We start from the raw sequence: 12389 nt of genomic DNA, 5'->3' as shown, positions 1-12389 counted from the left end.
ATTCCCAACATGTCAAAAATGTGTGTTTTAAAGCACCTTAGTAGTTGCAAACATGCCTTCCAAAACATCTGGGATATCAAAAATAATAGAACTAAAAACCTTCACATATTCACTCAGATAACTTTCTTTTTCATTCTTTCTGACACAGACATACAGCATCGTCATTACAAAAACTAAATCTGAAAACAGAACCTTTTCTTGTGAAAAACAAACCATTATAAAGAAGTTCTTTGGCAAGAACAAGCTCCATCCACATTATGATAAGAACATCCAGGCAGCAGGAAGTTTCCAAAGTAGCCCACAGTAAAAGAAAGAAAAAAAAATGACAGTGTGGGGTAGTGCAAATGGATCCAGTTCTAGATTCAGATCTGACATGAAGCTCACTCAGTGACGTTTTCCCTTTCACTACATCTTAGTGCAAACTGTCTCACAGGGTAATCACGTGGCTAAAAGAGAGAAGGGGGGAACACTGTATGCTGCCCCCAAGTTCCCTGTAACGAGGATGGGGTGAGTATGTCATAGATAAAAGTTGAAAAAACCCACATCTTTGTTTATCTCCGGTCTTCCTTTGTGAGAGGAGGATGCCGTGAGGGCCTAAGGTCTGCTTTGCTCTGTCCTGTCATCCAGTACAGGAAAAAAATTAAGAAGGACCGAAAGGAAGTGAGGTGCAACCACAAGCCCTGGCAGAGTTTACACTTTGACAGCCTCTTAATCATTCCAGTTTCTTGCAGGAAAGAGCACAAAATTCACTAACAAAAGTGAGAAAATAGTAAGAAAGAACGCTCACATTTCCTGGCCCGCGGTTGATTCATACCACACAGGACAGAAATTAAGATGAAACCAACCAATACAGAGACTGGGGCAACTTGGGCCAATACTGTACTCATCAATTGTAGAAAGAAGTAAACTAATAATACATTTTGCTCTGTTATATAAAGTGCATCAAACACCTCCACTTCTCAGTATCTGTCTGAGAAAGATAAGCAATGGCACTGTGAGAGTTACAAAAGGCTCGACCTCTTTTACACCCAAATGGTGTGAGAATGGAAGTTCTTGGGCCTGGGCTTTGCATATTATGGGACAATCCTCCCAAGACAGCATCTTTAACTATTTGCGCTTGACAACAGTGTGCTGTTTCTAGGTTAGGCAAAGAGCCACACTGAGCATAAATATCTTTATAAGACACAATGACCCCTGAAGACATCAGACAGAATTATGTACAAAGAGTTCCCTTTGAAAAGCAGTGATTGTGTTCAACATTCAGCAGAGACACCTTGTTGCCCCCCTGGAGAACTGATCAGCAATGTGGCATGATTTTAAAGAGGGCTCTATGAGCCCAGCAGCAGGGAAGAGAAGAGCTTTGATTTATACTCCACTTTTCTCAATCGTAAGGTATCTGAAAGCAGCAGCTTACAAACTCCTTCCCTTCCCCTCCCCACAACAGATACCTTGTGAGGTAGGTGGGACTGAGAGAGTTCTGAGAAAACTGTGACTAGCCCAAGGATGCCCAACAGGTTGCATGTGGAGGAGCGGGGAAAACAAACCTCGTCCATCAGATTAGAGTCCGCCACTCATTTGGAGGAGTGGGAACCAAACCCGGTTATCCAGATTAGAGCCTACTATTCATAATCACTACAGCATGCTGGCAGTATGTGTAGCAGCTTCATCCAACATGCATGGAAACTGATTTCCACATTCACATGACCCCTGGTTCATCATAAAGTCTCTGAATTCAGAACCTGTGCTTAGCTGGACAAAAACCCAACTTCAAGGGAAGAACTCCACAATCAAGTCATGCAGTCAGTACATGTAATTTCTATTTGGAAACATTTTGGAGACTTCCAAAATGCAGACTCCTATGTCTCCTCTAGCATGGCGTACATGTAGATTTCATCTTACAAATAATCTCTGAATCAGGTATTTAAATATGTAATTGCAACAATAAAACTATCATAGGTTTGAGTCAATGGATGAGTGATTAGATAAAATTGATAACAGCAGCACCCCACTTCAAAACAGAGAGCCCAAATCCTGATCAACAAAGCAGATGAAGACATGGTTCTTTTCAACAAAGTGTACAAAAAACTATTATTTATTCATTACCCATAACACTCAGCACTATTGACAGTGGCCTTAATTTGGAGGTATGCAGGTAAGGATCTTCTTTCCAAACAGGTGACCAATAAAGTCGGACCTGCTGTTTGCGGGAGGAAAGAAGTGCTGGGATTCAACCCTACCAACAAGTGGATCGACACCATATCACCCCTTTGGTGGCTTGCATACGGTGCCCGTTCCCACCCTCATTATCATATACACATAGGATTAAATACAAAAGGCAATGCAGAAGGAGGTCTTGACCACCCTTACTGTGGTGGTGGTGGTGGTGGTGAGGGAATTGCCTTGGCTGTGGTGACTGAGAGCTGATATAGTGTAAGTGTTGCCTAGCCAGACTGGTGTGGACACAAACTGTATATCCCTAGTTTAAACCCTTGCTCTCACATCCAGGGGTCTCTGCCCAACTCCCCTCACAAGGAGAGGGGAGCTATGAAAGGTGGGACATTATGAAATTTCTTCACATGTTCAGAAAATATCTAAACTGTACTCAAAGGATTGTCCCATAATATCTATTCAATCTATGCATTACTTAGCTTTAAAAACAAACATACACTTGCAAGAAATTCAAGTGGCCCAATTCAAGTAGCCATATTGCTGAAGCAAAAGCAAAAACGAGTTTTGTAGCCCCTTAAACAGATTTACGAAGAGGTATAAACTTTCATGGGTTAGAGACCACTTAACCAGACACATGAATAGTCAGACACAGCAGAATACATACATAGCAGAAGGAAGGAAAATTCTGCAAAGAGACTGGTTGTTGTGGACTTTACAGGCTGTGTGGCCGTGGTCTGATAGATCTTGTTCCAGACCACGGCCACGCAACCTAGAAAGCCCACAACAACCAGTTGAGTTTGGCCGTGAAAGCCTTCGACAATACTCTGTAAAGAGAGGTTTAAAGAGCCATGAAAGGTATAGCACAAGTATAGTTTGTGACATTTCTAAGCAAAGCCAGCATGATGTAGTCCACCGGTTCCCACAATGGTGCCCATTGGTATCGTGATCCCTGTAGAGTGTTTTTAGAAAATGGGTAGCGCCTAATGAGAATTTCTGCCCCAGAGGGTTCCTGCTTGGCCACTGGAGTTCTGATTGGCTGAGCAGATTTCTAAAAATGTTGCTTTGGTAGCAGCTGCCACCACAGCATAAAGAATTTCACTGAGTGACTGAAGGTAGGCAAGAAAATATTTTTTAAAGTATGTTCATTTTAAAAGGCATCATGTTAAACAATACTTCTGTTGGAAATGGTAAAGAGTTATTATTAGACTTATGCATAGGCTTATTCCCTGACCTTATGTGGATGCACCCACTACCCTGTATCAGAATTCCAAAGGCACTCACAGACTCAACACGTTTGAGAACCCTTTTTTGTAGTTATTAGAGTGTTGCACTAGATACTGACTTTGCCATCAATCCTGGGCCAGTCACACAGTCTCAGCCTAACCTACCTCAGAAGTACTTGTTGAAAGGATAAAATGGAAGAGAACAATATGAGCCCCCATTGGGGAGGAAGACAAGGTATAAACAAAGTAAATAAAATTCAAAGTATACACAATAACCATAGAAACCATTCTCGACAATGGTAACTGGTGATAACAAGTAATTTTGTTACATTCATCCATTAGGAAAGGTTGGATGCCCCTGAATAGATTTGTTGCAGCATCAGCAGGTAAACTTGTAATCACCAGTTTCTATGATAATAGATGATGAACATACTTTTCTTATACGCTTTTTTGAGTTCTGGGTACAAGTGTCGCAACTCCTATACTCCTTTTTAACCAGCTCCCTCCCTGTCTGTCTGTCTGTCTGCCTGCCTGCCTGCCTGCCTGCCTGCCTGCCTGTCTGGTTGAGTCACCATAAGTCATCTGTGACTTGGTGGCATTTTACTCTCTCTCTCTGTCTCTCCCTGTCTCTGTCTCTCTCTCTCTCACACACACACACATACACACTGTTGACTGAGGTTTTCCTTCCTGCATCTGATGGAATGGCTTCTGGACCATAAAAGCACTCTACTCTGCACATCTGTTCGGCTTGTATCTTAAGCGCCTCTTCTGCTGGCAGTATGCACTACTGCTGGCAGAGGAGTGGGAGGGAGACTTTTGACAAATGCCCCATCTCCCTGCAGCCCCACCCTTTGACCCCCATTCCTACATCCTGGTGACCCACCACAGCACAATTTCAGGGGAGACAGGAGATTAGAGTAGAAGAGGGAAGGAGAGAAACTTACTGTTTATGTAGCTATGCTTCTCCTGCATAGGATCAAGGCCTTAGTCTTCCAGGTACCACAAAACTGAGATCGGGAGAGGAAGGGAAATGAGCTTATAACCCACCTTGTGTCTCATTACAGGAGAGAAAGGTGGGATATAAATCCAAACTCTTCTTCTCCTTCTAATTCGTATTTGGGGCATTTATAGTGCAGAATTACACCCTGCTAAGCCTATTTACTCTGTTTGCACTGTTAGTTCTTTAATAGGGGACTTCATTTTTTTGTTTCTCACTTTAACATTCTCTGCTTTCTTTTCCTGCATGTTCTCACCTTGCAGCTGAACATTTGACATTTCTGGAATGCCTCAACACGCCTTCTATGTGTAGGAACAAATCCAGTGTGGTGAGGAGTATGATTCTGACAGAAAGTGACTGATAGATTGGAGAAAATGAACAGATAATCATCCATGCACATTTGGTCTGTGACCGTTGTGCTAAGGCCACTAGTTTGAGGCATGTTATTTTGGTTAGTTTGCATGAGGGCAACCCACAGAACAACCCTAAGCTACATCAGTTCCTATGACTCTAAATTTCATCTGTTGAAGCATCCATCAAAATTTGGAGAAGGGTTCAGGTCAGATATGTGCTTGGGAGTCTGGAGGAGACAAAGAGAAGCAGACAAATTATTGGGAGTCAGCTAATGACCACTGGGAATAAAAATCCTGCTAGTTTCTCTCCAAGGCCTTGAGCAAAAATGTCTTCCAGCACTGCTGCATGAAACACTTTAATGTGTCAGGAGTTGTATTTGCAACCCTATGTATGTACAGTACTTGTCTCTGAGCTATGACCCATAGTTAATGCCATGGGTCCAATGTGAGAGTTACTGATAGAGTTGGAACTAGTGGTTTGCTATAGGGAGAGATGGCAAAACGTAGGCAAAACACTGACTGAACACTAAAGTTTGCTTATCTGTCATTTTACACCTTTCTGCACCTGCATCCTCCGAGCGTACATCCGATCCTGGATGCTAAGAGATGGCCCCAACAGTGAGGTGATATTTATACAAAGCATAAAAACCATGGAAGATTTCCAAATATACAAAATAGGTCAACCAGCCCCGCCCCACTGCAAAACCCTTCTCATTAATAAACAATTTGTGCATGCATGACAGTACACTATCTTGGGGACTGTCCCAGTGCCTGACTCTCTGAGCTCAGCTTTCCGAAAAAATAAAGGAAGTGGGCAGATGAAGCCCAAGCTACAAAATGCAACTTCTGCAAAGAATCGATGCAGGACAGGACACATTTTGCATGCTGCGAACGCACGTTTTGTTTGCACTGCAGTATGCAGACAGGGAAGCCTCGTTCCCATCCGGTACAATGCATGAGTAATCAGAACCGTGGGTTGAGTCGGTCCCATGAGCTTCAGCAAGAGAAGCTGTCCCAGTAGGCCACTTAGTGGTAGTGACTATCTGTCTGATCTTTTATTGCCACCGCACACTATCTGGTTCTATATCCTTCTTTGGCGTCTAGAGCATCAAGCTACCTTGTAGATTTTGCTCCAGAGATGCAGATACAGTCCCTTCCAGAAGAAAAAAAGAGCAACTTTATTATGGAATTTATTTAACGTTTGAATCAATTCTTCTGCAATCTACACCAGAATTCAATTTGTTCAAGAAAGGACCCTCAGTGGGCCAAAAGGCAGGACGCACATGCAAACCAAATTAGAATAAACCCTTAATAAATAATCACTTTCTTCCATGATTTCAGTAGGCATTATTTTAGAAGGCGGCTGAAGAGAATTGCCTCCCCAGAAACATCAGTCTATATTTCAGTAGTATATTGAGTAACATTGCTGATATTTTATATCGATTCATTTAAATGTTTCCTTCCATTTTGTACAGGAATCCCTGAGCAGATCACAACAAAAATGAAAAACTAGTGTAATAAATATGTTTCTCCCTTTTGCTTAGTAACAAAGGAGCCAAAGCAAGAAACCTAAAGCCAACTCAAAACAGTTGTGCTTCAATAAATGTCATTTGAACTCTTTTAATGAATTTCAGATGGGAGTTCAACACTTCCTGTCACCAGTTATGTAACTTGGCCTCTCTGAACTTGTCCTGTGAATGGATGTGGATTTAAATTATCAGTGGACTGCATTGTAAGCCTTCCCCTGTGACAATATATGACACAGGGCAAAAGGCAATATATGACAAAGGGCAAAAGAAGGAGGCCCCTTGAAGCAAAGATGACAAGAAATGCTGAACTGACAAAGAACCAAAGTTAAAGCCCAGATTTCACGCAAAACTGTCACCAGAAGACAATTTGAGCCACTTTTGTGAAATTGACTTGCCACTTTTTGTGGCTGGCACCATGGCACATGCCAGCTCTCACCATGTGAAGATGCATTCAAATAAAATATTCACCATACAGTGTTAGCACAGAAAAAATCAAAGAATGTAGTTCTCAGATATTCATTCTATTGTCTCCTTTCCCAACAGAATCTGTCAGAGGTTTTTTGGCAGTGTAGCCAGATCACAGGCTATTTATTTGGAGTCAAAGGATTTTTAACCACAAGTCCTGGTGTGCACATCTGAAAGTTTCCTCCTTCTAGTGGGAGAAAAACTGTATGCATCCATCTTCATTGTGAACATGGTACTGTCCTGATCAGTGCTGTAAGAGGGGGGAAATGGCGCATGGGGCAAAATGGTGCTGGGTCCCACCCCCCATGGGGCCCCACCCCCCATGGTGGACAGTGGCAGAAATGAAAGTAAAAGTGTAGAAGGGGAAATCAGATGGTGGACAGGAAAAATAAAGCATCTCCTGCCTCGTGTATTTCTGCGGGAGAATCTTCAACCCAGGAATTTGCAAAAAGATTGCTAGTTTCGCAATTTTTTTAGAAATCCAGGTTGAGAGAAATGTAACGGGCTTATCATTTCAGGGAACAGACCTGTGCAAAATTCTTCCCCAAAATGCTATTTATAACATCCTAAAAACATTATATTTGTGTTGTTTGGAATCTACCAAAGACTAAAATATTGTTTTTACAGGTGCTGAGAAAGAGGGGAGATTTAACACAGAAGTCTCAGGGAGTCTCAGGCCATTTCCGCATGGGCAAAAAAGCCCCGGTAAAATGACGGTAAAAACAGCATTATAGATGAAGACTTCGCGCGGCCGCTGCTGCAGAAACGACACTGCAGCGATGAAGCAATGTTCCAGTGGTTCCTCAATGGTGTATTCATAAATCGTTCAATGAGTGAGTTTTTCAACAACAGTGCTCTGCAGCCGGCGCCGTGCGAAGCACCTGCCAGGAATCTTTGCCCCAGAGCCCGCCCACACAATTGTGGCCCAAACTGGCCAATTCTGGCACCGAACGCCAGTGTCATCTACCTTGGGGAAAAAAGAACGTCATTTGCGAAGCGCAGCTGTGCGAAGCACTGTGGTTCAGCCAATGCGCTATTGGAGTGGCCGGCCATGCGAATGCTCCGTTGCTGCAGTGTTGTCAATAACACTGATGGCACAGTGCTGTAATTGGCTGTGCAGAAACGGCCACTGACTACAGATGAAATTTTGTTGAGTGGTTGTCATCCCTATCAAAATTCTGATCCTCCTTTAGGAAAGTATTAAAAGCTACTATGTGATTCTGTAATCTGTGTTTTGGAACTCTGCAAAAATAGCGATGGTACTAAAATGCTTGGTTTGGTTTGAAACACACAAACAGGAAGTGGAATTTTTCAAAACATAAACTTCCAAGTACACTGGAAAACAAACAGCACTGGCCTCAAACAAATGACTAAGCACCAGAAGTTACCACCTGGCATAGATTACCCATATTAGACAATGATAGTACAAATTACCATTTCTAATACTTTATCAGAAAAAAATGATATTTTTGTTTTCAGTGTTCAGATAACATATAGAAACATTAACCATTCAACTGAATTTTTCTTATCTGACCACAGCCTAACATGTTTTTAGAAAGCAAAGATGATTGCTTACCTGCTTACATTTTTATTCTAGCAAGTTTCAGTTTCGTCAGAAAAAATACCTCACAAAATCTCTTCAAGGCCCTCAGGCAGGATGTAGAGGCATTCACATTTAGCCACACCACACTTTCCCATCATGCCTCAGCTATGCAGCAATGCACCAGGCCAAAGCCTGCATCTCTTCCACGTAGGCCACTGTGCAACTTATTCCCCTTCTGCACTGGCTATATGCACCCTGGGAAAGAAATAAACCCCCTGCAGGAAGGTCTAGAAGGCTCTATGCTCTTGAGGAAGAAGCTTTGGTCCAAGTGCCAGTAGTGTAAGAAGGAAAAAACAGCTTGGCTCGTCCTATTCAACCATTTTAAGTACTGGGCACATCCACCATACAACCTCATAGTTGTGCCATACAGTAAGGATAGGTGTGAATTGCACCACACAGTTCCTACTTGCAATTACTATTCCTACTGTCATTACTATAATTCCACAATTCCTACTGTCATTGCTATTGCCAGAGCCAGTTCCAGGTTTTAAGGAACCTCAGGCAGAGCATTCCTAGACACCTTCTCCCCTCATTCACCCCCACCAGCTTCCTCCAAACCCCCTTCTCCTCTTCACCCCACTTCCATGCCTTCTACCCCTCTACATGTCTTTCCCTGCCTGTTTTTGAACTCTCCATCTGCCTGGGTTCACCACTGCTTCAGCCTTTTCCCCAGTGACATTGGGCAGTGAATGTAGCTGGAAACACAGTGGAAAGCTAGCAAATAAGGGAGAGGAAATTAACAACAGTGGGCCCTGCCAGCAGTTACTCGAACTCGTAGGACACCAGTTCTGATTTGCATATACTGCAGCTCCAAAATCCTTTGTCCAGGATTATAGGTTGAATACTGCCTGCTGTTTTGCTCACTTGCATCCAATTCCCCTCCTTATTACAGCTGCTGCTTGTTCATGCAGGTCTCATAATCCACAGTATGCCCTTTTTGATGGTCAGAAGGGCTTCTATCCCTTTTTTACCATATTAAAAGCTAGTTGGGTCAGTCCCACGCCATTTCATTTCCAGTGATGTCTATGTCATAACTACTCTGTACTGAATAGTATTGTAGATGACCACCAACATGATACAACACAGATCCGCCAATCTATTATGACTGGGCATACGGCTCACTTTTATTGACTGGTTCCACAATGTTCCATTTGTGTTGGTCTTCAGAATTCTTAAAATAAACTTTACTTTTGGATTTCATTCACTTTTGGGGGCTGAATTGCAAAGCACTGGGAAGAATGGTCTGCTTGGCCGGATCAAACCAAAAAACAAACTTGGACTTCATCAACACATATTTAGGTATTCCACTATCATTGTGCAATAACAACCATTTGCAACTGGTTTTTCCTCTGTGAACCAGCTGCAAATGATTCCTACAGTTCCATGATTTAATGATACAGTCCTAGATTTTTATTTCCTACAAGATTCAGAATGCAAAAAATAAAACTTTATTTTTGATTCACGTGTAAAACAAATGACAGAATTCCAGTTTTTAATATTCCTGCAGTCAATGTTATCCTGACTATAGATTTGCTGTCCAGAAACTGCAGTTTCTGGCTTAGGCAGTTGACTATGATAGGCTGGAAATAGCTTATACTTCTTATCCTAGGCAGATTTCCTTAGACTCAAGTATCATAAAAATCAATGAAACAATGTAAACCTCCATTTTATCCTCATAACAGTCCAGTGATGTTGAAGCGAAGTGACTAGCCTAAGATCATCCAGTAATATTCATGGCTAATAGATCTCAGCTCAAATCTCTCCACTGAAAATCCAACATTTTAACTATAACACCAAAATGGTTCCAAAAACAAGGTATTTCTATGCTCAGCATCAAAAAATGTAGAAGAAATGGATGACAGTTAAATTACATAACTATCAGTCCAATCTGAAGGGAGAAGGGTGAATTGAATCTTCTGAGGTGGCACAGGGCTAAGAAGATAAGTTTGTTCCCTCTGCCAGAGCAAGGGAAGACACTGGCAGCTGGCCACCCCTCAGTTCCATGGAGAAACACCCGGAAGTCTGAGCTACCGCAGAGCTGTGCTGGCATCCAATTGGACACCAGCATTGAGGGGGGTGGGCTGGAGCTTTCCCAGTGGTGGAGCCAACTAATGGCTGCCACCCCAGGTTTGCAGGCAGTTGCGCCACAGTCCAGGGGCTTGGCTTTACCCGATGGCATAAGTTTATTAAGCCCTAGGGCTTTCCAGTGGAGGGAGGATTTGGGGTTTTTTCCTGCCTCTGCACACCACCAGAAAGCCCTCCAGAGGTAGTGGGGTGGTGCTGCAGCAGCACCGTCCCCAGCCACCTCAGCCTGAAACATTGGGCTGTAAAGATATACCAATGTAATAGTTAAAGCTGTCTTTTTTGCTGTTGTCTAAAAGGAAGCGTTTTAAAGCCAATTTAATATCATTTGCTTTAGAGAGATAAACTTTAATGAGACCCAGTAATGATATAGTGGTTAGATTGTTAAATGGGGATTCAAATCCCGACTCTGCCTCAGAGTTTACTAGATGACCTTGGTCTAGTCAGTTTTTCTCAGCCTAACTTACTTTGTGTGGTTGTTGAGAGGATAAAATTGGATGGCGGTAGGTGGGAGACACCCATGTATGTCATGTTGGCCTTTGTAGTATCCCCACCCCCAGTATCTGAGATCAGAAAGGAAGTTTATTTCCCAAACTCTCATCATTGGTTGCAAAGTTACCCCCTTCTTTGGTATTATATCTACTATGCAAGTGTTTACATATTTCTACAAGAAATGTTTTACTAAGAAAATATCCACTCTCCTTAAGGATATGCAAGGACAATGGAGAACAAAACAGCAACCTTAGCAAAACTGAGACAATATCTTACAGATAAGCAGTGTCTCATAAATAGCATCACCTTAAAAAACTGGATATGACAGTGATGGGGTGGGGGCGGGTGGAACAAAAAGCAATACTGAATATTCATGGATGCAGCCTAGCTTTTCTCTTCCAAGACATGAAAGTATAACATACTTATATATATGTACATGTGTACACATTGACTATATATAAATCTAACTGTGAAATCCTGCAGAGTTACTCCAGTCTAAGCTCATCGAAATGAATGGGCTTAGACTGGAGTAACTCTCCTTAGGATTGCAATGTACAAATTCTTTCATTGACTTCTGCGATGCTCCCTCATCTAAACTGAGCTTTGGTTGCTGTCCGTGGTGCTGCAGAAAAATCTAAGCAATCATTCAAATATATAATGCCATTGTATCAGGTAGTATCACTCCAATAAAATGAGCTAGTTTGGTTGAAATTCCTTGCATGGGGCTACTGCATCATTATGTGCTCCTCACTATCCAGGGCCTGTACTGCTGCAATCCACGAGTGACATTTCCTCCGCCGCCCCCCAACCCCCATTCTAATGATAATAAAATCTTATTATTCAGCCAACATCTTCTTGAGCTTTTTGTAGAGGCTTTAGCATCTTTTAACATCTATCTGTTACCCAAATCACCTGCTGTACCCATCACAACAAAAGGTACTTTGTTCGTACATCTGCAGAGCAGCGATCGTGTGCAATCTTGTCTGCAGTATTCACACCCTTGTATGTATATTAGGGATATATAAATACATGCAGGCGGACAAAGATTGCTAACCAAGCATCTTTCAGGATTTGGGGCTGGGGGTGGGTGGACGGGAGGGTATTGTGCTTTAAAGTAAGGAACACAGACACATATATGAATATAAATTAAAGCTGCTGTCTTGGGAAAGAAGCAGATTCATAAATATGAGACAGAAATAACACAAAAGAGCCACAAATTGCAGCCAGTCTGTTCTCAGCTAATAGCCATTTCCCAACAACGTCTTCCTGCAGCATCCCAAAAGAAGCAGGTTTACTTCGTGGCTTAATCATCAAATCAACAGTAATTCCCACATGGAGAGAGAGAGAAGATATTTGTTAAGCAAGCCCTGATATATTATTTATTTGTTTGCAAAGTGCCTCTGAGATGGAAGGACTAGTTATGGATGGCTGTGCTTATTCAAGCATGGAGACAGATTTTGTCCCCTCCCATCTCAC

General features: G+C 42.3%; 1 protein-coding gene across 1 annotated transcript in view; it reads right to left on the bottom strand.

Moving 5' to 3' along the window:
• The window catches only part of LOC125426820 (sodium channel protein type 1 subunit alpha-like), a 152462-nt gene that overhangs the window by 139750 nt on the left and 323 nt on the right, over positions 1 to 12389 (bottom strand). The window lies entirely within an intron of this gene.

The sequence above is a fragment of the Sphaerodactylus townsendi genome, linkage group LG02 (genome assembly GCF_021028975.2).
Source record: "Sphaerodactylus townsendi isolate TG3544 linkage group LG02, MPM_Stown_v2.3, whole genome shotgun sequence".
In the NCBI taxonomy this organism is placed as follows: domain Eukaryota; kingdom Metazoa; phylum Chordata; class Lepidosauria; order Squamata; family Sphaerodactylidae; genus Sphaerodactylus; species Sphaerodactylus townsendi.
Note: the sequence above shows the minus strand (reverse complement) of the source record. Positions and strands in the feature narration are given on the sequence as shown.